The sequence below is a fragment of the Thunnus albacares genome, chromosome 8, assembly GCF_914725855.1.
Source record: "Thunnus albacares chromosome 8, fThuAlb1.1, whole genome shotgun sequence".
In the NCBI taxonomy this organism is placed as follows: Eukaryota; Metazoa; Chordata; class Actinopteri; order Scombriformes; family Scombridae; genus Thunnus; species Thunnus albacares.
This window is the reverse complement of record NC_058113.1, coordinates 18,065,637-18,090,310: the sequence shown is the minus strand read 5'-3', so window position 1 is coordinate 18,090,310 and position 24,674 is coordinate 18,065,637. Positions and strand designations below refer to the sequence as shown.

Genomic DNA, 24,674 nt, shown 5'->3' with positions numbered 1-24,674 from the left:
TCATCTGGCACTTGAGAGCCCTCTGACAACAGTATCTTCACAGAGCAAAGTTAGTGGCTGTCTGGCCTTGTGTGCAGGAGCCTAAAAACATTAACATTCACAGGAGCTGTGCAGACACTAAAAGTTTGCTCAGCGGTACTCACAGAGATCTGAGGTCTTGAAAGAGATGCCAGCATGCCTTTAATTTAGTGAAGTCCCAAGGCAAAGGAGGGCTTAGCTTATAGAAGGATGCAGTCTGAGGCAGCGTGCACACTCGAGGACAATAACCTTGATCATGGGAACCCTTCAGAATTCATCACTGCTTGGAAGTGTGATTTATGTTTGAAAGAACATCGTTCAGGACGCACAGAGAAACACAGGAGGATGTAGCACTCACAGCCCAGAGGCAGGAGCTCCCGTGTACAGTTTTCTCTGAGAACACGCTCAGTAATGTTATTACTATAATCCAGAGACTTGTTCACGAGCAGTTTTAAAAGAAAGAGCCACAGCTGGAGTGTTTTTCGCTTCAAGTCAATACAGCAAAGGAACTACTGTAACCTCACAAGACCAGAGTCGTGTCATACTGGGAAGTGAAATAGATGTCATTCAGACATGTGCTCACTGTACATGTTGTAAAGATGATGACTGGTGACATGACTTGTAATAAAAGCCTGTCCAGATTTAGAAGAAACACAAAATTTGTGTTGAAATTAAGTGAATAATGAAATGAACACACATACATTTAACGACTTGACAGCATTTTATCAGGTGTAGATGAATAAGAAACATAAGTAATCAGTTCTTAAACATGCTGAACTTGACCTTAATTACCACCACAATCACCTCCTTTGATGTGCATTGATGGACTGCAAACGTGTGTGTGTGTGTGTGTGTGTGTGTGTGTGTGTGTGTGTGAGGGGGGTTTCTTTCATCATCTACATGAAAATGAGAGGGGCACCACATTGTTCCCTCTGAAAAAAAAAAAAAAAGAAAACAGACACAAGCACACAGATTGGTTTCAGTGTGTCTGCCAGTGAGTGCGTTTTTGTGTGTATGTGTACATACTCTCATGTGTGAATGTGTCACTACATGTGTGTGTGAGTCCTTTTCCACACTATTGTTTACATGTTAATCCCACCAATTCCATTCAGCAAACCTGCTTATAGCTCCACATGGGGTGATTGTGTGTTTGTGTGTGTGTAGTTCAGAGCAGACGGTCTATGTATGTCTCACCATTGTGTTTGACCCCCTGTAGTTTGTCAATTATATCAGTGACCCTGCTGAAGACGAGCCATTCATTTAAATACAATGAAAGTGACAGAAAGAAATAATAATAATAATAATTTAGATATATAGACATTTCTTTTTTCAGTCAGAAAAAAAAGTCAGATAATGTAGGTGACATGTATTACAAATCTTTATCTTTTATAAAGTCTCTAGTTATATTTTTTCATTCACAATAGTTATAGTGGTGTAAAGAGAAGCTTTAGTGTGGATCCTTACAGAATTTCACTGTCAGCACTGCCTTACAGCATTTTCTGCTTAGTATGTGAATATTTTAGCCAAAATACTGTAGTTTGGTTTTCATTTTCATATTGGCATGAATGCTGAGGAATATGCATGAATACAAGGATTGCTTGACTTTTCTAAACATTTGCAAATGGGCTCTTTGGTTAATCTAAATACTTTGTACTTAGTCAAGTATGGATGATTATAATGGTATGAAATTTCACACCTTATAGAAGTTATCAGAAATATTAGTAGAAGAGAGTAGATTCAGCAAAAATCTTCAAATCCCAAAATCGATTTTAAAGTGTGTTCCTGCCATGTGTAAGATAAAAAACATACCCCTATTCTGGTGCAACCCATGATTAGGCAATGTCTTTTTAGGAATGAATGACACGCTACATTTATGTATCGCACTGAAGTCGTGGGGATTCAAGTCACTGCAGACTTTTTTCTGTGTTAATTTGTCCATAATCTTAACCAAGCGCTGCCAGTACCTAAACATAATCTAATAATGCTGTTGTCACTGAACATTCAATTTATGTTTAGTGTCAACATTTTAGTGACTTGCCAGATACGTTCATTAACAACATTTTGTCATGTTGACAGAAAACAAAAATTCGGCCATACTGGTACTGGTTCACAGGCAGGCATCGAAAAAGAGAACGTATTGGGTGCATTTCAATTTATGACCTTTCTGATCAAAGTTAAATAAAAATAAAAAGGCCATGTTGTACAAAAGATACTTACTGGCAACCAAGTGCATCTGGTGACAAAGTCAAGTAAGATTTATATTGGCCTTAAGAAAAGCTTCAAAGAAAAAACTAAAAAAAGTGCTCCAAGAGCTTAAATATAGATAAACAAATAATGGTGCTGAGGTACCTGACTAGTGATGGAAATGTAATGATAATCAGTGTAAATAGCTATGTCATGGCATTATATGAGCTAACACTATATTTTGTGACTGTGCAGTTTAAAACATTGCAGCCAGTTATGTGTTCAGTCTAGACTTTCTCACCAGTTATCACAAGAAATTCCCCAGACTGAGCAGGAAATAAAGGTGGTGATTTACAACAGTAACTAGCAAATTCAGTCTGTTCAACAAACCGAGTTTGACAGAATCAGGATAAAAATTCATCCTCACTCCATGAAGCTTCAACAAAGATGTCTTCCATCCTTTATATCTTTTTCCAACAATGCTGCAGACTGCCACCAAGAACTTCAGTATCAGAAAGCCCTCAACTCCCTCACTCATGGATGCTAGGTGGGCAGTGCTTATCCAATCCAGCTCAAGTAAAGCTCAGCAAAACAACCACTGAATTCAGAGGTGAAGACACACAACTGTAGCATATGTTCAGCTTAATGATACAGGAAGTAAACCGGCTACATCAAACACGAGATGTGTGTTTTTTTTGTTTATCATTTTGATTAGAAATCTTGTCGCTAAAGGAAACATTAAATAGGACAGCCTCAACGCCCACTATGTCAGTTTAGCCTGTCTGCCTCAAGGCTAGCTAAGATTATAAACTGGAAACAGAGTGTGGTGACATGTTGTAGGATTTATGAGGCAAGCAGACGGGTGCACTGCAGCAAGTGAAAAAAGAGGAGACGTCAGGGTCAAAGAAAAACAAAGTCATACTCAGATCAGATGTGGCGACGTGATGATGGAGATGCATGATTATGCTGATCCAATTTTAGCAGCCTTTTGGTCAAAAATTTGATCTAATGACTGTTAGCATGTAGCATGTGAGATATATGTTTTGTTTTGTCATTCAAAAAAGGAAAATCGCTGAAAAAATATCTGGTTAGTTGAACTGTTAGTTGAACTTAAGACTCTTTTTTTCTTAATACTTTTTTTTTTGGTGTTCTTGGCTGAAGGTGAGTCTCAATATGAAAAGATAAAATTAAAATGATCCATGCTTTTTGATCCTGTTTTTTTGACTAGTTGACTCAATACAGGTCTGTGTGTAGCAGAGAATGAATTCACATGACTGACTGACTGGATCACAAAAATTAACATCACACTGTCTGTGATCCCAAAGTTCCCAGGTTTAATGTATCATGTAGGCTTTATTCCATACAAAAAACTGTTTAACTGATTGATATAAAATGGTATAATAATGGGAGTCCTTGTGTTTGATCATACCAGTCCAATTGTGATCTCCGTCCACTGGCTGCCAATACACACTAATGCTGATTTTAAAGTCCTCACCCTGATGTATAAAGTTCTCTGATTTGATTTTACCATTCTTCATTCTTCATTCATTCTTGACTTCCTGTTTGGGCTGCCCTTCCCTTTTAAGGTTGAAGCAGGAGGTGCATCACTGATTATCACTTGTGCCTGCTGTTGGTGGATTCAGTCTCTCTCTCTCTCTCTCTCTGGCTGTATGATTTGTTGTTTGGTGCAGGCTTTTCCTTGTGTTTATTTTCTTTGTTCACTATACTTCACTGTACACTCATTCGAACACTCAACAAACTACTGATATTACTGATTTACATACTTTATATTGCCATTGGTTAATTTATATTTTGTTAATTAAATCTTTAGTTAAAAATCACATGTCATCCTTTTCTCTTTGTCTTCCCCTTGAGCAGTGACAAAGAGGGGAGGATAACATATACCAGGCTTTAAACTCACCTGTTTTTTTCTGTCCTACAGTTTACTGTAACTTCTGGTTTGTTCAACACCTGTGTTTCTTTTTAACCTTTTGGCAGCCTGTTGTTGTTCTCAATGTACAATATAATCTCAATATAATACAAATACATAGAATTATTTCTTTGTTTTTCAGGTTTATTAATGGGCAAGCTTCCATATGCTAATAGGACTCTTAATTAGTGCTTTAATAAAGGCAGGTGCACCAGAAAGGTCAACCAATTACTGCGTGTTATACAGTAAGTCTTACATCAGTGAAACAAATTTGCACTGTGTTGCCTGCTACAGGTGGCTGATCAGACTGATCAACACATTTCCATATATTTCTTAATTCACCTATTACTATACTTACTAATATTATACTTTAGAACAATATAAGTGACAGGTTTTGACTCCAAAGCATATTTTCTCATCTACAATGTCAGCTGCAACTGTAATTTATTATTTCATTCTCTGTTAAATAACAGGTAATTGTATCAATGCAATGATCCACACAATATTTGCATTATGTCAACACTTGCTGAAGGCATATCGAATGACTCGGCAGCAGAAGTGTCATGTAAAGTTCTTATTTGGGGGTAAAAAATATAAACTTAACATAAAGTGGAACCAGATTTTCTCTCTGTTAAGACAAAGACAGTGAAATACATGAGTCTGATACATGAAATACATTTTGTACATAAGTTTCAATACTATAAAATCAAATGTAAAGAGTGTGAAAATTAGGAAGTGATACAGATAAAGGAGAAGAGTAGATTTCACAAATGCTGAGAGAGGAAAGGGAGGACAAAAATCAAAGAGCATTAGCATAGCTGCTCTTTGTCTCCAGTGTGTCTCTTTACCCTCTGTATCTAATGAGTAACCAATGGTCTGCCAGACAAAGATAAGGTGTGTGTGGATATGTGTGTGTGTGTGTGTGTGTGTGTGTGTGTGTGTGTAGTCCCAGCCTGTCTCTCCCTATGGACTCTAGTGTGACAGTTAGATGGATGTTCCTCTCAAACAGCAGCTGATTACTACACACGCAGTCAAAACATTCGACGGCTGAACAGAGCTGACCGTGTGTCACAACATGTACAAATCCTCTGCTGTACTGTACATGGTGAACTGTCTGCTCTGGACCTGACCTGAGCTGACATTTTTCAAGGTCTGCAAATCATTAAGATCTGGATGAGGCTTTTCTTTTTCTTTTTTTCTTTTTTTTTTTTTTACTGAGAGCAGGAGATGAGGAAATGGGGAACTATATTTTTTGGGCCATATCAGCAGACTCCTGTTGAGACCATGAGCTGAATAACTTCTGGAAATCCTGACTCAACCTCATAACTGTAGACTTTGACCTTTCAGGACTATTTGAGCTGTAAAAAAGTGAAGATAACTTTAAAAAAGGGGGGTAAAAAGCAGGAAAAGGATTCCTTCAAAGGCAAAAATGGAGAGACCTTCACATTTAAGTTTGATATCTACCCACCAAATGTTAACAAATAACTAAACAGTACAGTACAGTATCTCTTCACTGCAAACTATCTTTGTTTTGCCTTAAAATTGGGCGCAAGTGAAAACGAGCATTTTATCCAAAGCATCTTATGGGGGAACTTAACTTCACTAAACTGAGTCTTTTGACTGGACAACAGATCACAATTACTGAATAAGCTTCTCCTCCAAAAATAATTCCTTCTACATATGGTGTCTCCATCTGGAGAATGTGATATGGGCGACAGCTCGTAATGCAGATATTCAAATCATCCTATAATTGCTATACACATGACAATGTTTATGCAGCAGTTTTCTGTAATGTGTGTCTACCTACTTTGACAGTTTCAATGGGTACCCTTCTGTAAAACTATTATTGTCAAAACTATCACAATATTTCACAGTATTTTCTCACTCTGTGTGTGGTAACTCTTTTACTGTATATCACCTATATAGACATACTGTAAAGAATTTGTAGATTTGATGTATATGTATCTAATTTGCTTTTCTTTACCTCGATACGCTGCTGCTACAACAATTTGCTCCTCCTGAATTTTTATATGTATCCATGTACAAGGTCAGTTGATGTTGTCACTTGTGTACGTGCAGTCGTTTCTCAAGCACAAGGCCTCTCTTGTTGAGTTAAGACGAGGATATTTCTTTCCACAAAGACTTTCACTTTACTGAGAGGAGCAGTGATTCCTGCACTGTCAACCATCGCATGAAATATTGAATTCACAGTACCTCTGTAAGAGCAGCCTTCATGTCATTTTTGACATTAAGAAATCCAGCAGATTTCTAGTTGGACATATTATAAAATACAGCGTCTCAGTAATAGTTTTGTTTGTTTATATTCTATGAATCATCTCAATTAAATGAAATCATGTTTATAGGGATTAAAAGATTAAACATAACACTTTCAAAGTTTTATTTCCTTTAAACTTCATCTCTCTGGCTCTGCTATCGACTGTAGATGAGAACCCTTTCTTCTTAGAGTCGCATGGCAGGAAGCCAGATGCAGCACAGATGACCTTTATGAGTTAAACTTTAAGCTTTTTGGCAATAATTGGCATCAAAAATCAAAAGTCAGTTGCCATTTTCCCATGATGACATAATTAGTAAAGGTCTAGGGTCCGCTGTCTTCTTGCTTTGGAGTAAAATTAGTCATGTTATCAGATATGTATTGCACCAAGTTTGTTGAAGTAATATGTGCAAATTCTTTTTTTAAAATTGGACTTTTTGCTCTGTGTGAAGATGAAATTCAAGCAAAACTCTGCAGTAGTTCATATTAGCCATGTGCAGCAGAGCAGGCGGCACGGCTTAGAGCCAACTGTCCCTTCTGCTCATACGCATGAGGCCAACAGCCAATTAAAGCCCTTGTTCAGGTCTTGGGCCAATTAGAGCCATTGGTCAGAGGACTGTATGAAGTATCGGTCAGCGCTTTTAGCCAAAAACTCCAGTTTTCCAATACAAGACTCAACATTGCTTCTTGTTTATTATTCATATCAGTGAATCAGCATGATTTTTTTGTCTTCTGCACTAAAAACAGATGATTCTTGCACTTAAATTTTGCAACTGTGTTAAGTGCTGAAAACACTGTTCACCTGCTCACAACTCAGAACATGCTTTTTACAGTGCCACTAAATCAAGTATATTTTAGAGCTGCAACATTTAGTCGATTAATCAATTAGTAAGTTGACAGAAAGTTAATCTACAATTGTATTGATAATTGAATAATTGTTTTACTCATTTTGTTAAGCAAAAATGCCAAACATTTGCTGCTTGCAGCTTCTCAGATGTGAGGATTCGAATCTTTTCTGTGTCACAAATGATAGTGAACTGAATTTCTTTGGATTTTGGACTGTTTATTGGACAAAACAAGACATTAGACGACCTCACCATTGAATAATGGAAATGATAATGGCTGTTTTTCACTATTTTCCGACATTTTGTAGACAAAACAAAAATGAAAATAGCTATTAGTTGCAGCCCTAATACATTTATTATTGTGTCATGGTATTGTTTATTTATACTGTCTAACACTGTAGGACACGACCAACAAAATTACTTAATTTTATAACGCTATAGGCATAAATAGAAACAAGCAAATGAGCTGTATGCTGTATGTTGGGCTGCTTGTGTTGGCTCTGGCTGCTGGGTCCTGTTGTGGACAGGCACAGGTCAAGGCTTTTAGCCAAGAGAGGAGAGGAGAACCATCAGTCAGCAGCTTGAGCCAATAAGACCCTCTGCTCTGCAGTCTGAGCCAGACACAGAGGTCAGGCCGAGGTCGGGTGGTCAAGCCTGAGGTCAAATGTCAACAGACTCCCTCAGTGACCAGCAGTAATAAATGTCACACACACACATGAACACACACACACACCCCCTCTAACGACTGCCAACCCTGTCCAACAGTGACCAGTGACTGTGACTGATTCTCTCCGCTGCCCAGACCTTATTTATCACATGAACTGCGCTGATTTGAATGAGCGGCTAGAAAAGCCTGTACACCGGCTGGAACAAGCTCCGAACATCTTAATACTGTGCTCAGCAGTAGGCTCTTTGTGAGCGTATAAAACCCCACAGTATGAGATGTGATTACTTGCATGAACTAAGTACATGCTCACAGAAATCAAAACAAGATAAAAAATGATAAATGGTGATGCACCATGAGGACGAGGGGGAGAGAGAGTTCGGCGTGATGCTAATCTTTTTCTCCCTCCTTCAGGTGGCCTCTCTCTCAATAACACATCACAGATTCAAGCAGCATAAAAGAGCAATCACAGAACAATTTAACCTCTCCTGCTTCTGTGTTCAGATGCTCGGCGCGTGTGACACCGCAGTCAGTAGAAGTGGCAGTAACTGCCAATTCACAAAGCTCCCACTCGACAAATTCCTCACAAATGATAACTTTCGGGCCCCCTAGCGATAAAGTAATTTCTCCATCTCTCCTGTCGGGGGGCTTTGGGGGACGGCAGAGGGCTGTGATAATCTCATAAACAGAAGCAGTGTAGATATGGGCCATCTATTATGACCGGGAACAGTAGCGTAGATAGCAGCATTTATTATCTGAGACAGCAGACAATACATTCTCATTCTGTGATACTACTGCTGACAGACACAGAGTGATCCATCTTCACCGACTGAGCGCGGAGAGAGGAGGGAAGAGAGGGAGAGAGAGGGCGACAGATGGGGAGTGAGAGTGAGAGGGGAAAGGCAGCAGAGACAGAGATAGAGAGAGAGAGAGAGAGAGAGACAGAGAGAGAGAGGGGGACAAAGTTAGAGTGTAAAGAGAGGTATGTAGAGGAGAATTATCATTGCTCTGCTCTGCATTAGCTCTGCTTCTGTCTTAAACATTCAGACATATGCATGCACACATACACATGCAGAGGGCTTTTCCACTGGTTGATGTAGCTGACACGGCACCAGTTTACTGTTGCCTGAGGCTGCAGCTAAATAAATACATAAATAGGTTGTGTTTTTTATTCCCAGGCAGTTATTTTACTGCTAATGCTAATGTTGTAGCGCTAAACCAACTGCCCACCGAGCTTCTGTCTGGCATTAATTCGGCACTCCTCCTGTTTTATTCGACTGCCACAGCTGTATTTGAAGTGGTGCTCATAAAGCTAATCTAATGTGTACATTATTAGCACATTGTGAGTGCCTCATAATCATTATTATAATGTAATAAGTGAGTGTGACAAACTGCATTTGCAGATTTTTAAGCATAAGTATAGTTTATGTGGCATCTTTTGAAATAACTGACACAATATCAAATTTGCAGGATGACCATGTAACAAAAAAATATTGTTGCTTCTCTGGACTCCCCGTTTATAACATATCACAAAATATCGGGTCTTATATATATAAACAGTACTGTGCAAAAGTTTTAGGCACTAAAAGTAAAGTGAGAATGCTTCCAAAAATATTGCTATAAATTGTTTAAATTTATCAATTAACTTCTTACAAAGTTGAGTAAACAGCAGAAACCTAAATTAAATCAATATTTACAGCAGCAGTTCTCCTCGGTTCACTTTAACACAGTTTTTCATGGTAACTTGCAGGTAAGTTGTTGTAAGCATCCTGGAGAAAGAATATTCTTCAGTGGACTTATTATTTAGGCCATCTCAGGTGCTTCTTTATGTAATCCCAGATTGACTCCATGATGTTGAGATCAGGGCTCTGTGGGGGCCATACCATACCATCTGTTGCAGGACTCATCATTCTTCTTGTTGCTGAAAATAGTTCTTTATGACTTATGCTGTATGCGTGGGGTCATTGTCATGTCATGAATAAATTTGGGACCGATCACTCACCTCCCTGATGGTATTGCATAATGGATAAGAATCTAAACATCTAGGGTGCCTAAAACCTTTGCACAGTACTGTATATATATATATATATATATATATATATATATATATATATATATATATATATATATATATATATATATATATATATAAATTGATTTGACTTGAAAATAAAGTGCTCCTAAAAATGTAGGGTTAGCTCTCTTTAAAATGTTTCAAAGATCTGAACAAGACATTTTATGTGCTTCTGCTCTTCACCAGTATGGAGTTTGAGCCAAAGAGCCAGATAAAATCCAGGGACGTAAGTAGTGATGTAATGAATGGTGATGTTGGTAGCTACTCAAATACACTTGATGCACTTGACTTTTCTTTTATCTTGAAGAGCTGGTGATCTAAAGCCATAGTTTGACATTTTGAGAAATATGCTTAGTTTTCTTGCCAAGAGTTAGATGAGGATAGATGGCACTTTCATGTCTGTGTGTAGGAGTAGTACAGTATGGAGTAAGTACAAAACTCTATCCAGGAAGTAGTTTAAAGAGGACGTATCAAGTTTTTTTTTCTGGTTTTCTGTTATTTATAGCCTGTTAATGATGTCAGATATCTCTGATGAACATGCAAGTTCCAAAACTTAAGGTTAACATATGTAGAAATGTGCATTTCGGGTAAAGAATGAGAATAAGTAGTGAAATCTGACTAGTTTGCATCATGTTTGTTGATGTAGCCTCCCAAGTGGCCGGAAGTCTGCCATAATGCAGGTACTGGAAGCTAACCAATCAGAACAGAGTGTGCTCATCAGGAGTTTTGGAGATCGCCAACAAAAGCCCCCAGATCAGAGGCAAATCGGCATTGGATCGGCACTTGATTGCGATCTGAGAGCTTGCAGATGCTTAGCAGACATCTAAAATATATTAAGCAGGCTACAGCCAATGAGCACATGACATTGGGCAAGACTCCTCTGCTGTCATCTGCAATATTTATTTACCTCTAACTCTCTCTGCAGATCAGACAATCCTTGCTGCCCGCGTATCCCAATCAATTCTCTTACCCATATTCTTTTCTTTTTCTAGCCTATTTTTTGCCGCACATCAGCACACTTCTTGTGTTGACATGTGTTTTCATGACAAAATGCAGCTTGGAGACCAGACAGACTCGTGGGGGATTCCTCCTGGTGAAAGATCTTGTAATGTGTGACCCTCTGTCGCTGATAAGTCATGCAGTGTGCAAACCACAACGATTTCAAGACTCCCAATTACAAGACAGAAAGTTGTGTAGTGTGGACAGTACAGTGATCTGACAACTTTGAAAGTTGTGTAGTGTGTCCATGGCATTAAAGAGACAGGAACTAAAACGGCCTGTTTCAAAAAGAAAATGAACTGAGGGGCTGTGTAAAGGGTCAGTATAAGATAAATGATTGAACTGTAAATCATGCACAAGCATCCCAGATTAAAAATATAGACCTGGAAATGTGCATAATATATAATATAAAACATCCCCTTTAAACTAGTTTAACATAAAAACTGGAAGCAAGGGGAAAGAGCCAGCCTGGTTCTCTCCAAAAGCCAATAATCTGCCTACCAGCACCATTAAAGCTCACATAATGTATTTTCTTTGTTTAATCCATACACACGTTATGTGCTGTAACTATTTCTTGATGAACAACAGTTTATTTATGTTGCGTCACTGCTGGTTGCCTGGCAACCTCACAGTGATGACAAGACTCCAGGAAGTCACTGCACCTGGCGTTTGTTACCAAAAAAATAGCTGCAGTACAAAACTCTTTCAACATTGCTGTGTAGATACAAATTAAACAAACATGATACAATAAGTTAATTAATGAGCTTTAGAGGTGTTGGTAGGTATATTTCTGAACTTTGGACAGACTCAGGCTAGCTTCCAGTCTTTATGCTAAGCTAAGCTAATTACTTCCTGGCACTAGCTCCTATCCTCTCATCTAACCCTCGGAAAGAAAGTGAACATGTTTCCCAAAATGTTTCTTCAAAATAATTTCAGACAATACACTGTGCAGTGCAGTGTTAGCCCTGACACTGATGGCCACAAGTAAATAAAACACTTTAATTTATCTCTGCAGGTTTCTGGCATCCATTCACGGTGATGTTATGGAGGACACGGATGTCTTAGCAGACAACCTACTGCATCTTCAGAGAAAAGGAGCAGAAAGAGAGAAAGAAGTAAACAAACAAACAAGCCTAAAAATAGGTAATGAAAAGAAGTTGGCAAATGTATGATAAGGAATGAGACAGGGAAAGGATGATGGAACAAGTCCAGGTGATATTTTTATTTGTTTTTCACATTCTTCCATTAACTCAGAGGTTTGAGAGTACACAGTGGACTGAAAGAGAACAGGTATAAAAACACACAGGGAGAGCTGTGGCTTGTTATCAGTGTGTAATGACTGATGAGAAGAGATGCAATTAGAATGTGCCATATGGATGATCATATGTTCATTTTATAATTAGCACTATTTTAAAATAGAGCACAGACTTGCATAAAACAAGAGAAGAGCAAAGCGATGGTTAATTCAAACTTTTTTAAAGAAAGTGAATTGATTCAATTTACACAATAATACAGATGAATGACAGTTTCCTCTCGGGACCTGGTTCTAATCACTCACTAATCATTCTCAGAGTTTTCAGACACCGTATTAATTGGTTAATTTGTCATAAAGTATGTAGTCCAGCCCACCTGGTAACTTCTGCTCAATGCATTAGTGTGTGACTGTCCTCAGCTCTTGTATCTACTAAAACATTTTTACTGTATCTGCAACAAATATTTTATTACCAACTACTGTTGAGTTAATGTTTGAACAAGAAAAGCTCATCCCATTACCACTGAGACTGAGGGCTGGTTGTGTGTTTACGTGGCAATAAAATGTAATTAACAAATTTTATGTCAACGAGTTATAGATTTTGCAATATGAACCCAATTGTGATCCCTGTTGTTTGGAGTATAGTTTATCCTTCATTCTTTTTATTATCAAAACATATTACATAATGTCATCTTAGTTATTTTAACATTTGTCAGAGTATATTCAGATAAATGTCCATGTATATCTTCCAGTCTCATTCCTTGTATACGTAAACATACTTGGACAATAATGATGATTCTGATTCTGAGTAACAAGAAAACTGAAGAAAAAATGGCAATTGCTCCAGGTCTGAGGTTAAGAAGTTCAGGCAGTAGTATAGATAGTGTAGAGGAGATGGAGCACATATCAGTTTTACATAAATATGAAAAACTAAAGATGGTGGTACTGAATGTACAATCAATGCACTGGACACCAAACTGCCATTTATGATACATCGTAGAGTACATGTGGGAGTAACAGCTACAGCTACTATATCAAATTCCCTGTAAGAAACTACATTTTACCAACAAGATATTCCCAGATGTTACCATCAGCATCACAATAAATATCCCTTTTAGAGAGATTAAAGTCTTCTGTTTCAGTCATGATAGTACCCGAGTGAATCAAGTTGTCTCAAAGACACTTTGGCTACTAAACCAACACTGAACTCTTTTAAGGAGCCATCTATATAAATTCTGATAGTTTATCACTCTAGTAGCAGTAGTCTTGTTACATAATAGTCATAATCCACATTTTTTGTTTTGTTTTATTTGTTTTTTTCTTTAAACCATTAGAGAATGGCATGAAAGCCGACATTGGGATAGAGGCAACATGCCTTTCAGTGATACTAACATCATTTTTCCCGCTGACCTCCTGAGGAACAATGTGAAACACCCTGCACCGCATACTTTGTATTTTTCACTGCATAAACCTAAACATAATTTACTTGCAGGACTGGTGCTCCTTTGCGCCATGAGGCTCCTCCATCCTTGTGATCTATAAAAGGTCACTGCCACACAAAACGTACTACAGCGGCGACATTTTCACATAACACTCTCCAAACACTGGGGGAGGACCCTGGAGACAAACCTCGCCGCCTGTGTCCCAGAATTAGAAACAGTCAAGTCCTCACTCAACACTCACCTTTACAGTTCACCTTCTCAAACGCTTTCCCCACCTCATTTGTGTAATTTTTTTTTTCTCCTTCACACATTTCCTCACTGTCAAAGATTATTTTCGCGTCATTCCTGAGATTGTGTGTAGTTTATGACTGTACATCTTGTTTTTGTGTTGTGAAACTTCACATCAAATCTACAGTCGAGATAAAAACGACAACAGAGGCTTGTGGTGCCTCAGAGGGATCTAGTGTCTGACTTTACTGTACTATACAGCAGAGACAATATAAAAAGAATCTTTGAAAATGAGAAGAGGCCTAACACTTCTTTTAAAGAAATATGGTCATATAATGGGTTCATTCAAAGTTCATTTCATTTCTTCATAACAAAAGTGTGTTTGTAAACTGTTTTCCCTCCGGGGGCAAATAAAGTTGATTTAGCAGTATTGACAAAACATTAGAACATTTCAACAGTCGAGTGTTAGAATAGTAATGTGTTGTCCTGCTGATGGAATATAAGGCCACCACTGATGCTACAGCACTGCCTCAGGGATACATACATATACGATGTGTGTGTGTATGTGTGAGTGAACATGAATTGGTGTAATGCGTGTGCCCCTGCCGGGTGGTTATGTGTATCTGTAATCATGTGAGCATGCTCATGTGTGTGTATGAGTGACTGTGTGTGTCTGAGAGACAGATTGCTTGTGTGTGAGATGAAAAAAAAAATCTAAGAAGCAATAGTGGTGTGGATGGAATAAAAGAATGAAATCTCAGATAATACTGGAAACACTCAGAGATGAGGAGGAGGAGGAGAGAGGGGAAGAAGAGCACTGAAGCCTGTGTATGCACTGAGGAGTTCTCTGTAAAATACTGGCTTCTTTTGCCGATTGTTAAGAGAAAAACATATCTTGTAACAGCACTGAGGGTGGTGAAGACTTTAATATGTTTAGAGCATTGAGATGAAGACATTAAAAATATTTAAACAGATTGTGGGACACAATTCTTCCACCTTGTTAGCAAACAGTTGTCTATTTGTCTAGTTGTCTATGACATTTTGGATGTAGGATTTGTAAGTATGTGTGTGCATGACAAGGGACAGGTGAAGGTGTTTTCTCAGATGCTGCTTATATATTGTATCATGTCTATGTTACTATGTCTGTCTGTCATCTAGTGCTGAGCAGGTAGTGCACAGTGAGTTTTTATTGCTACTGCCTGCCGCGTCTGGAAACAACACTGTTGAGAGTGGTGAAACTGAACTGAATCAGTAAACAGTGTGGGCCAAAAAACCAAAACAATGAGCTGAAAGATGCTCCATAGGGCTGCCAAACCAGTCTCCTAGAAGTAATGTTTATATACAGCTACAATAAATTGCAAGAGCAAATACATTTTACCCATAGACTGTAAAAAAAAAAAAAAAAGGACATAGCAACTGTGATGTCACCCATTGGTTTATGGACTCCCGTTTTGAAGCCTCAAGTTTGCCATTTTGACTGTGGCCATTGAAGAAGAATACACATTTGGGTACAGACTTGATAATCAACATTTTGGTAGAGACTTGATAATTGAGTGACATCTGGGACAACCCTCTTTCCTGCCTCCTGACCCCTGCTGATTTGACCCCTCCTGTTTTTGCCCCCTTAATTTGCCTTGATCTTGTATGCAAATGCCCTTTCTTCCTATCTTCTGTTCACCATTTGTTGATCACTGCTTTGATCCTTACTGTATAAAATCGTTCCATTTTTTCTGCTTTGGGTCAGTCTACTGTATCAGACCAGCTCTGTGTCAGTAAGCTCACCGCATTTCCAGAATGCTATTAAACCACTTCCACCACAGCAAACTTTGAACAAGGACTTGAGTGATTTCCTTCAACACCATCTTGGATTTTTGGAGCCAGAAGTGATGAGAAAGTGACCATATTTGGACAAGAGGGTGGAGCTGACCATAATGCTAGCTGCTAGCTGCTAGCTTGGTTAGCAAAGTGCATTTACAGTCAATGGTTAATTGTGATAATGCCCATGCTAGGCTTAAAACCATTAAAACAAAATCTATTTACCGTAAAAATTGAACATCCGACTCCTTAGAGGGTCTTTTAGTACAATCAAACGCTAAACAAGACTTTTTTAGGCGACTAAAATGTTACATTTAATTTTCATAATCTGAAAACACACTGAAATAACAATAGCTAAGGCTACGCCTATACTCTGTGAATCTGGGGTTACGCTATGGTTACATTACCTAACCGATGTTGTTGCTATAGTAGCGACTTGGCAATCACAATGAAGCCATGCCCTAAAGCATACCCTGTTTTATCATCAAATTTAAATTAAATGGGACCATAATTTACAAAATAAACATCATGCTGTATTGAAGAAGACTTGAAACTAGCAATTGAGACCATAGACTCATTAGAAACTGTTTACTGAGATAATATATCAGGGGTAGGGTCATTTTCTCATAGACTTCTCATTGACTCCTGTTTGAAGCCAGTGGAGTCACCCCCTGATGGCCATCAGAGAGAATGCAGGTTTAAGTCACTTCCTCATTGGCTTCACTTTTCAGACCGGGAACTACCCGCTTGGCTTTGCCAGAAACGTAATGCTGGCTGAAGTACACTTTCTTTCAACATAATGAGAAAATGTTAATTAGCGCATTTGATAAGTAGCAAAAATGTTGATACGTAAGAGTGGAATATTCAGTGACAATGTACTTCTTTTTTTCTCCACCACTTGGTTAAGGTTAGGGGAAGATGGTCTTGGTTTAAAACAGGAAAAAGTCTACAATGACTTGAAGCATAACACATCCTAACCACATGTGGGACTCAGGATATGAACCCTGGTCTCTGGTGCCAGAGTCCTTCTCCATCCATGCAGTTCTCCTCCTGCCAACTTTAGCCTGATATTTGAATGTAGTGCCTGTGAACATAATCCAGGCAGCAATTAAATTTGCCAAAGCAGTGTAATAGGGGGAAAAATGTAGTTTTATATGAATGCAGTTTCTAAGAGACAGGGTTGGCTAAGGAGTTGGGTGATAATTCTCTATGGGTTCATCAATACAAGCAACCCTTACACATACAATAGTCATATGATCAATATAAAAAAATTAAAGCAGCATGTGTTCCATTTGAAACCTATTTTTATTCCTGATTAATCCTGAGCTACATGGCAGATCTCCTCCCCTGATTTGACATGAATTGTTGGCTGCAGCACAAACTCACTCATGCCTCATAGTCATGTGATACAGTCCTGGAACAAACGAAACCTAGAAACATCAACCTGATGCTGCTGCAGTGACTGCCTTTGTACATGAATGCAAGCTAAATAAGTAATGTCAGTTTCAAAGCCAAATCTGGCACTTTCACACACTGCTGAGACTTGTGTGTGTGTGTGTGCTGCTATAATTTGCTTCCAAATATTTGATTATTTGCTTGATATGCTTGATCTTGCCATTTAAAAGGTATATACAGAGTCAGAGTAGATGGAAAACAAAAAGAATTTGAATTAAATTCGAGTAAAATCGATTGTTTCTGACCAGTCTAAACCTTTTGCGCTCCTAAATCATGGTTGAAGTGTTGGAGATTGAGGATGGAGCCATAGCCCCTACTTCACTGATAGTACTCCAATTCATTCTTTTATCCGATTTTATCTCCCATCTCTTTGCTCTGTGCTCCAAAAACTTTGAATAAATGGAGCAATCTGTAAAACAAATAAAAATGTTGCCTGGAACGTTTCTATAACTCTTCTACTTCTCTCATCCCTTCTTTCATTTTTCTTTCCTTCCTTCCTTCCTTCCTTCCTTCCTTCCTTCCTTCCTTCCTTCCTTCCTTCCAACCCCTTCCCCTCTCTGTGTTTCCGAAATATGTCTCTCTTTATCACATGTGACATCACAGGATAGGCCTGTCTGAGGCAGGTAATGATTTTTTTGTTCTTATTTCTGCGTTGAGAGGGATCAGAGTAGTGCTGGTTATCAGGCCATTTATTACCCTGCCAGCTCGCCACTCAGCTGTCTGGGTAAATGCAATCTCTCCTGATTCACACAATTACCCCAAGATAGAGAGAGGAAGAGAAATATCTCCAGCAACAGCATTGTGGGTCAGAGAGAGTTTAGGGAAATACACAGAGAAAAAGAGAGAAAGGCTACTTCAGTGCTTTCCCATAAGGGGCCAGCAGTTTCTATATGTGCATAAGGGTTGTTTGTTTGGATTGTATGAATATGTGTGGTGTACTGTACGTCTCGTACAACACAAATAAATGTCAGACCCATTAATCTGCACTTTGCAGACTGTGAAATCTTCTGTTTAGGATTCATTATGAACATTATACATTTAGATTATACATTCTTAACTGGAGCCAATCACTTCCTAAAGAGCTCATTAATCTTATATTTCTTACAGATTCATTTAGCTAATGAAGCATTACATTGGTTTTGTAGATCAGGCTGCAAAGACTGAAAAAAACAACAACAACAACACGTGTGTATATCACAGAGTGAATAATGCAGCGTGTCCTCTCGGTCAACCAGTAACAGCAATTACAATTTTCACCATGTGGAGGACGGACATATTAATTTGTTTGAAAACTGTTCGTGGGCAGCTGTGGCTCAGAAAGTAGAGCAGGTCGTCCACTAATCAGAAGGTCGGTGGTTCGACCCTCAGCTCCTCCAGTCCTCATGTGGAAGTGTCCTTGGGCAAGATACTGAACCCCAAATTGCTTGTGTGAGTTTGTGTGTGAATGGGTGAGCATAGAAACATCATCAGTGTATGAATGTGTGTGTGAATGGGTGAATGTTCGCATGCATTATAAAGCACTTTGAGTGGTCGATAAGACAAGATGGTGTAAAATTTGTTCACAGTTATCATTCAATTTTATTTTAATTTTTTTTATGAACATACATAAACATGGTTTCTGATTGAGGTGGCCAGTTCATTCTTTACCTTTAAAGTGGACATACTGTGCTTTTTGTGATATATTTATTTTTTGTTATATTCATACTGTTATGATGTCAAATGGTCAAAGGTCAAAAGTTGAGGTCTACGTATGTAAAAATGCTCCTTGCAAGAGAAAAGCCAGGGCTTCAGCCTGCTGTGTTTGCAAAGTTACCTCTACTTCATCTTGTGATGACATCAAATTGTTCATACATGCCCACAAATAGCCATCCGTTTTAATCGTCTTTGTTGCTAAGGTTGTTGCTAAGGATTGTTTGAGAAGTTTCCATTTCCAGTAAAGAACGAAGAAAGATAAAATCTGACTACTATTGTTTGTTTATGTAGCCTCTGTAACCGCTGTATGTCGGCCGAGATGCAGCTTCATGGAGCTAACCAATCACAGAGTGGGGAGGGGGGCCTTAAAGAGACAGGAGCTAGAACGACCTGTTTCAGACAGAGGCTGAACTGAGGGGCTGCATAAAAGCTAGTATAAGATAAACACAGAGTTTTCTGAACTGTAAATCAAGCAAAGATATTCCAGTAGAGCCCCAGAATAAAAACACAAACCTGGAAATGAACATAATAATAATAATAACGTGATAATGAAATAATATGCAAAAAATAGCAGCTGAAAAAGCAATCTCCACTCAAAAATCACAGATAAACACTGCATAATATACTCAAAAGCTCCATAACAAGTGAATAAGTGTGTAAGAAAAACTTTTTAGACACACAATATCAAAATTATATTTTTCTGCAGTATGTATTTGGTATGTTTTCTCCTCTCCTCTCCTCTCCTCTCCTCTCCTCTCCTCTCCTCTCCTCTGTTTTGGGACACTCTATCCTGTGCTAATGTACGCTGCATTCTGTTTCACCAGTACAGCGGGAGTCATCAAAAACTGCAAAGAAACAGGCCACATTTCTCCCCTAGCCCAGCACTTCTGCGTGTGTCTGCAAGTGTGCATGTCTGTGTGTGTGTGTGTGTGTGTGTGTGTGTGTGAGTGTATGTGTGCATGTGTCTTTGTGTGGGTGTGTGTGCCTGATGAGAAGAGCTGCTCAGCAATATTTAGCGTTACTGCGACAGAACAGCTTTAGGACAGAACAGAACGAGGCTCACCTTCAGAAAAGACAAAAAAAAAAAAAGAAAAAAAAAGGAGAGGCAGAGAGAGGGACAGAGACAGAAATATATTTTGACTTTTCATGCTCCTTGATAGAAACATTTTATTCAAAGGGGAAAACTCAGTGCCAGTCAGTAAAAATACATTTCTTCACACAGAAAGAGATGAGAAAGAAGAGCACACCCTTAATGTGACCTTAAATTGTCCAGAAACAACAAATAAAACAATTTTCAATACTTACATATCTGTATTAGATATTAATTCAGACTTTTTTGCATTAAAAATGCTCAAATACTGCAGACAATATGTGTGTGTGTGTTAGGGTCAGGGTTGATGTGTGAAAATGAATCTGGGACTCTAAAAGCATTGTGTGTCATTCCAGTGGATCATTAGACATTTGTGTATATGTGCATGTGTTTATAGCGGGGTATTGGACAAGACGGCTTGCAGCAGCTGCTGCTTGCCTGTCACACGCACCGTGCATCAAATACACACCCACATCCACCTACACACACATGCACACACGTGTACACAGACCAGCTGGGCAGCGGCTCTGAGTTTGGTGTACAACATGTGTCGGCCTTCGACGTGGCATAGCATCAATTAAACCAAAGAGAACATCTATCACAGCTAACCTCAGAGCAGTATCTGACACACACACACACATACACACACACAAGGAGGAACTAAAACATCCTTCTTCCTAATCATGAGTGTAATGTTACATTAACAATATATGAGCTCTCTCCCCTCACTTTCTCCTATCTTTAGTTAAATAAAACATTTTTTAAAAAGTTCTGCGATGTCTTTTGCCTAATGAGTCATGGTTAAACTCATTTCAAGCAATATAAAACATCCTGAGAGGAGGATCTTACATCCTTAACTGAGGCTGTTAAAAAGTCTTTTAGTATTACTGTAAACAAACACACATCTCACATTATGGACTTTGGATTAAACACACAAAAACAAATTTTATCAATTCTTGTCTAAATTTCTAATTCAGACACAGAAAAACATTTCTTACTACAAAAAAGTAGGAGTCACAATATCACTACTCCATTTACTTCAAGTCAGTTTCTAATATACGAACTACAATGATAAAACAATACTTAAGAAGTTATTATTTGTGCAAGAATTGCAGTAACTTACATGTACTATATCAGATATTTAAATAAGATACCTTTATTATCCAAATCAAACATCTACATATCAACTAAATTAAATAATACCAGTGTGCTCACGAGGCCTCCTGACAAAATGAAAAAACCCTCCCATTTCTCCCAAAAATAAAGCAAGGTGCTGTTAGAGAAGTGTGAGGATGACACCAACCACAGAACACCCAGAGCTTTCCACTTTTGGCTGCAATTCACACTCATGTGCGCTGCGGTGAAATATTGTCCCTTCCATCCTTAGAAATTACTCTCACATCCCCGACAATCTGAAACAGACACGATGAATGACTCGCCGTCATTTTGGCACTTAGTCTTTGATTGTTGGATATACAGTGGATCTCATTTTGAAAATGCCAGATGTCAGTGATGAGAAAACATTTTAATGACCTTGTTAAGTCAAAATCAGACATGAAATATTGTGTGAATAACACATTGATGGATACGGCAAGCTGAATATCTACATGTGTATGCATGTGCTGGTTGTGTGTCAAGTCTATGTGTGTATAATGTTTGTTTCTGTCCATATGTGTCAAGCTGTCGGTGTGTGTGTGTGTGTGTGTGTCCACATGGCCTCTAATGATGATGAAATGTGTTGTTAATGTTGTAGGGTATTTCAGAAGACTAACAGTTGTTGTAGAGGTGGTTGTATGGTGTGTGAGTGTGTGTGTGTGTGTTAGGCCAGTTGTGTGTGTGTGTGTTTAATTGGACCTCCCTGAGCTAGTCTCCAGGTGATGGAACTCATCTGCTCTTCCCCTGATTAAGGACAACAGATGGACTGGTAGCAACACACACACACACACACACACACACACACACACACACGCACACAGACACACACTCACACACACACACACACACGACACACACAGACACACACACACACACAGTACAAATCATGTGGCCTGTAATCAATACTAAATACATAGAGTGGAAACATATCAGTCATATGAACTTTACTTGAACTTCAACAAACTTATTACTGTACATACTGACTTTTTTTTTCTCCTAGATACTCATTCATTGAGCTCAAATGACCCAGATGCCTCTTCATAAGCACCACTTGTCTCATAATCATTCTCCAAATCTTAATAAAGCTGCCTCTCTAACATGACATCTTCACTGTCCTTCTCAATCTGTTTGACTGACGGAGATTCTAAATTCATTCAATTCATTCATTTAACCAAGAAGACCCAGCGAAACTAAAAAAAACAACAGAACTAGCACTGACATTGCAAAATGAGTCATATTTGACAATGACAGTAAATATTTTAAAACTTTAAAGGATAGGTTCACAATTCTTAAAGTCTGTCCTAAAACAACAGTCAGGTGCCCAAATTAACACTGACACATGTTTTTCCTGCCGTAATCATTCCTCCTGTTCGTACTGGCCATTAAGATGATGATCTACTTTCAATTCAAGTGAGGACGAGGAAATCCACAGCCGTCCTTGCATGTAAAAATATATGTACATGTTTTCTTGGAGATAATATGAAGCTTCAGCCACAAGCAAAACGTGCTTAAGTGTTCATTTGGGCACCTGACTATTGCGAGACAGACTTGGAAAAATTGTGAACTTATCCTTAACCTATTTCTGAATAATTTTACACAGGGTTGCAAAAGTCATGATCACTGACTCACAAACACATACAAACACACAACCAGACACTGACAATCTTGTAATAACATTTCTTTGCAACACTGTAAACTTGAACTGTTCTATCTTTGATAGATAGAGTTGTATATTTACATCAACATATTCAAAAATACATGCATTTGTTGAATTCATTATCAATATGTTTGATTTTTCCTTTGTAATTTCCCCTTATTTTCTAATTTGTCACAGGTTTACCTGAGTCAAAGTCTCAAGTATCAAGTCAACAACTCACTGAGGTGATGTGAGACCAGATTTGACCAGAACAAACTCTGATGCCAGAGTTTGTCCTGAAAACCTTCAAATTACTGCAAATACTTGATCTTTAAGTGGTTTCTCTGTAGATCAAAGTCACCCACTGAGCTTTCTGTAACCTTTAACAGATGTTCAGCAACTTTTCTCAGCCCACAAATCTGAGTCAGTGAGTCCTACCTGCCTCATTAAAACATAGTTTCCTTTAACCTGTAGGGACACCAACTCAGTAATGTGTACTTTTACACACTGGGACTAATGAAAACATATTCATATAGTGTTATTCTGTGTGTGTGTGTGTGTGTGTGTGTGTGTGTGTGTGTGTGTGTGGTCACTGACCTTATGCACCACTTAAATACTGCCAGCATTTAACTTTTTGGTCTAAATCATGTAAATGAAAGATCAAACTTGACACTTTTGGATGACTTTTAAAACTGAAACGTGCTAATCAATAAACCTTGTTGCAAAGAAAGATACATCAGAAGCATATTTTTTCTCTTTGTTTACATTCATCTGAAATTATTTCACTGATATTTTGGGACAGAAAAGGAGACTGAGGCTAAAAAGACAAACGTGTACACAACAAATGATTCATTAATCTCTCAAATTATCTTTGTCGTTGTTACATAATAGACACAGAGCAGCGACAATCCTCGATTTTGCAGTAAAACTTGTCAGTGAACCCGGTGTGACCCTGGAGCAGATATTACTCCACTCCCATATTAATGCGGCAGTCACTGTAAAACACTCCATTTGGTCTACATCCATTTGCCTTCGGGGCCACATTAATGATAATTACGAGGCTCTCAGCATGCTAGTTAATATTCCATAAAATCCATGTCATCAGGAGGAAAAAAAAGCAAAAAAGATAGAAGAGCTTAGCAGGTGATAAAAGAAGAAGGAAACCAAAAAAAAAGTATATGCACTAGAATGGGACAATATTTAAAATTCATGTTACACGCTGTGATTGCTGAATCAAATCGATGAGTGCTAGAAAAAAAAAACCTATAACAATAATTTCCATTCTTATCTCCCTAAAACATGGCGCCTCGCCTCACACACACTGAAACTACCACACACACACACACACACACACACACACACACACACACACACGCTCAAAAAATGAAGAGAGAGAGAGAGAGAGAGAGAGAGAGAGAGAGAGAGAGAGAGAGAGAGAGAGGAGGGGGGAATAAAAGAAAAAGAAGAAAGAAAGAAAGAAAGAGAAAGGGGGGTGGGGGGTGATAACAGCTTCAATAAATCATCCGGGCCAGTCGCCGCTCCCCGGGGATGTGGGATGGATTAAATTAAGCACTCCCTCCGCCCGTGTGTCTATCCATCCCTCCATCTCTCTCTCTCTCTCTCTCTCTCTCTCTCTCTCTCTCTCTCTCTCTCTCTGCGCCTTATAAATGCCAACAGCTGATCGCGAGACGGCACACTCACGGGAACACCTCGCGGAAGCTGCAGAAAGAGAGAGACGAGAGGGGAAGAGAGAAGAGAGAGAGAGAGAGAGAGAGAGGGATACAGAAAGAGAAAGAGGGGACGCTGTTGATCCACTCGGCCGCAGGGGGAATCTTTATTGTGATTATTTACCGCTCTGAATAGTCGCTGTTGACGGGAATTAAGGACTATTTCTGCGGCAAAGAGGGAAGGACAAGGTGTCCG

The 24,674-nt window shown here is 38.7% G+C and overlaps 1 long non-coding RNA gene across 1 annotated transcript in view; it reads right to left on the bottom strand.

Annotated features, from left to right (window-relative positions):
* The window catches only part of LOC122987263, a 143,460-nt gene that overhangs the window by 7,191 nt on the left and 111,595 nt on the right, over positions 1-24,674 (bottom strand). The gene's annotated exons all lie outside the window — the stretch shown is intronic.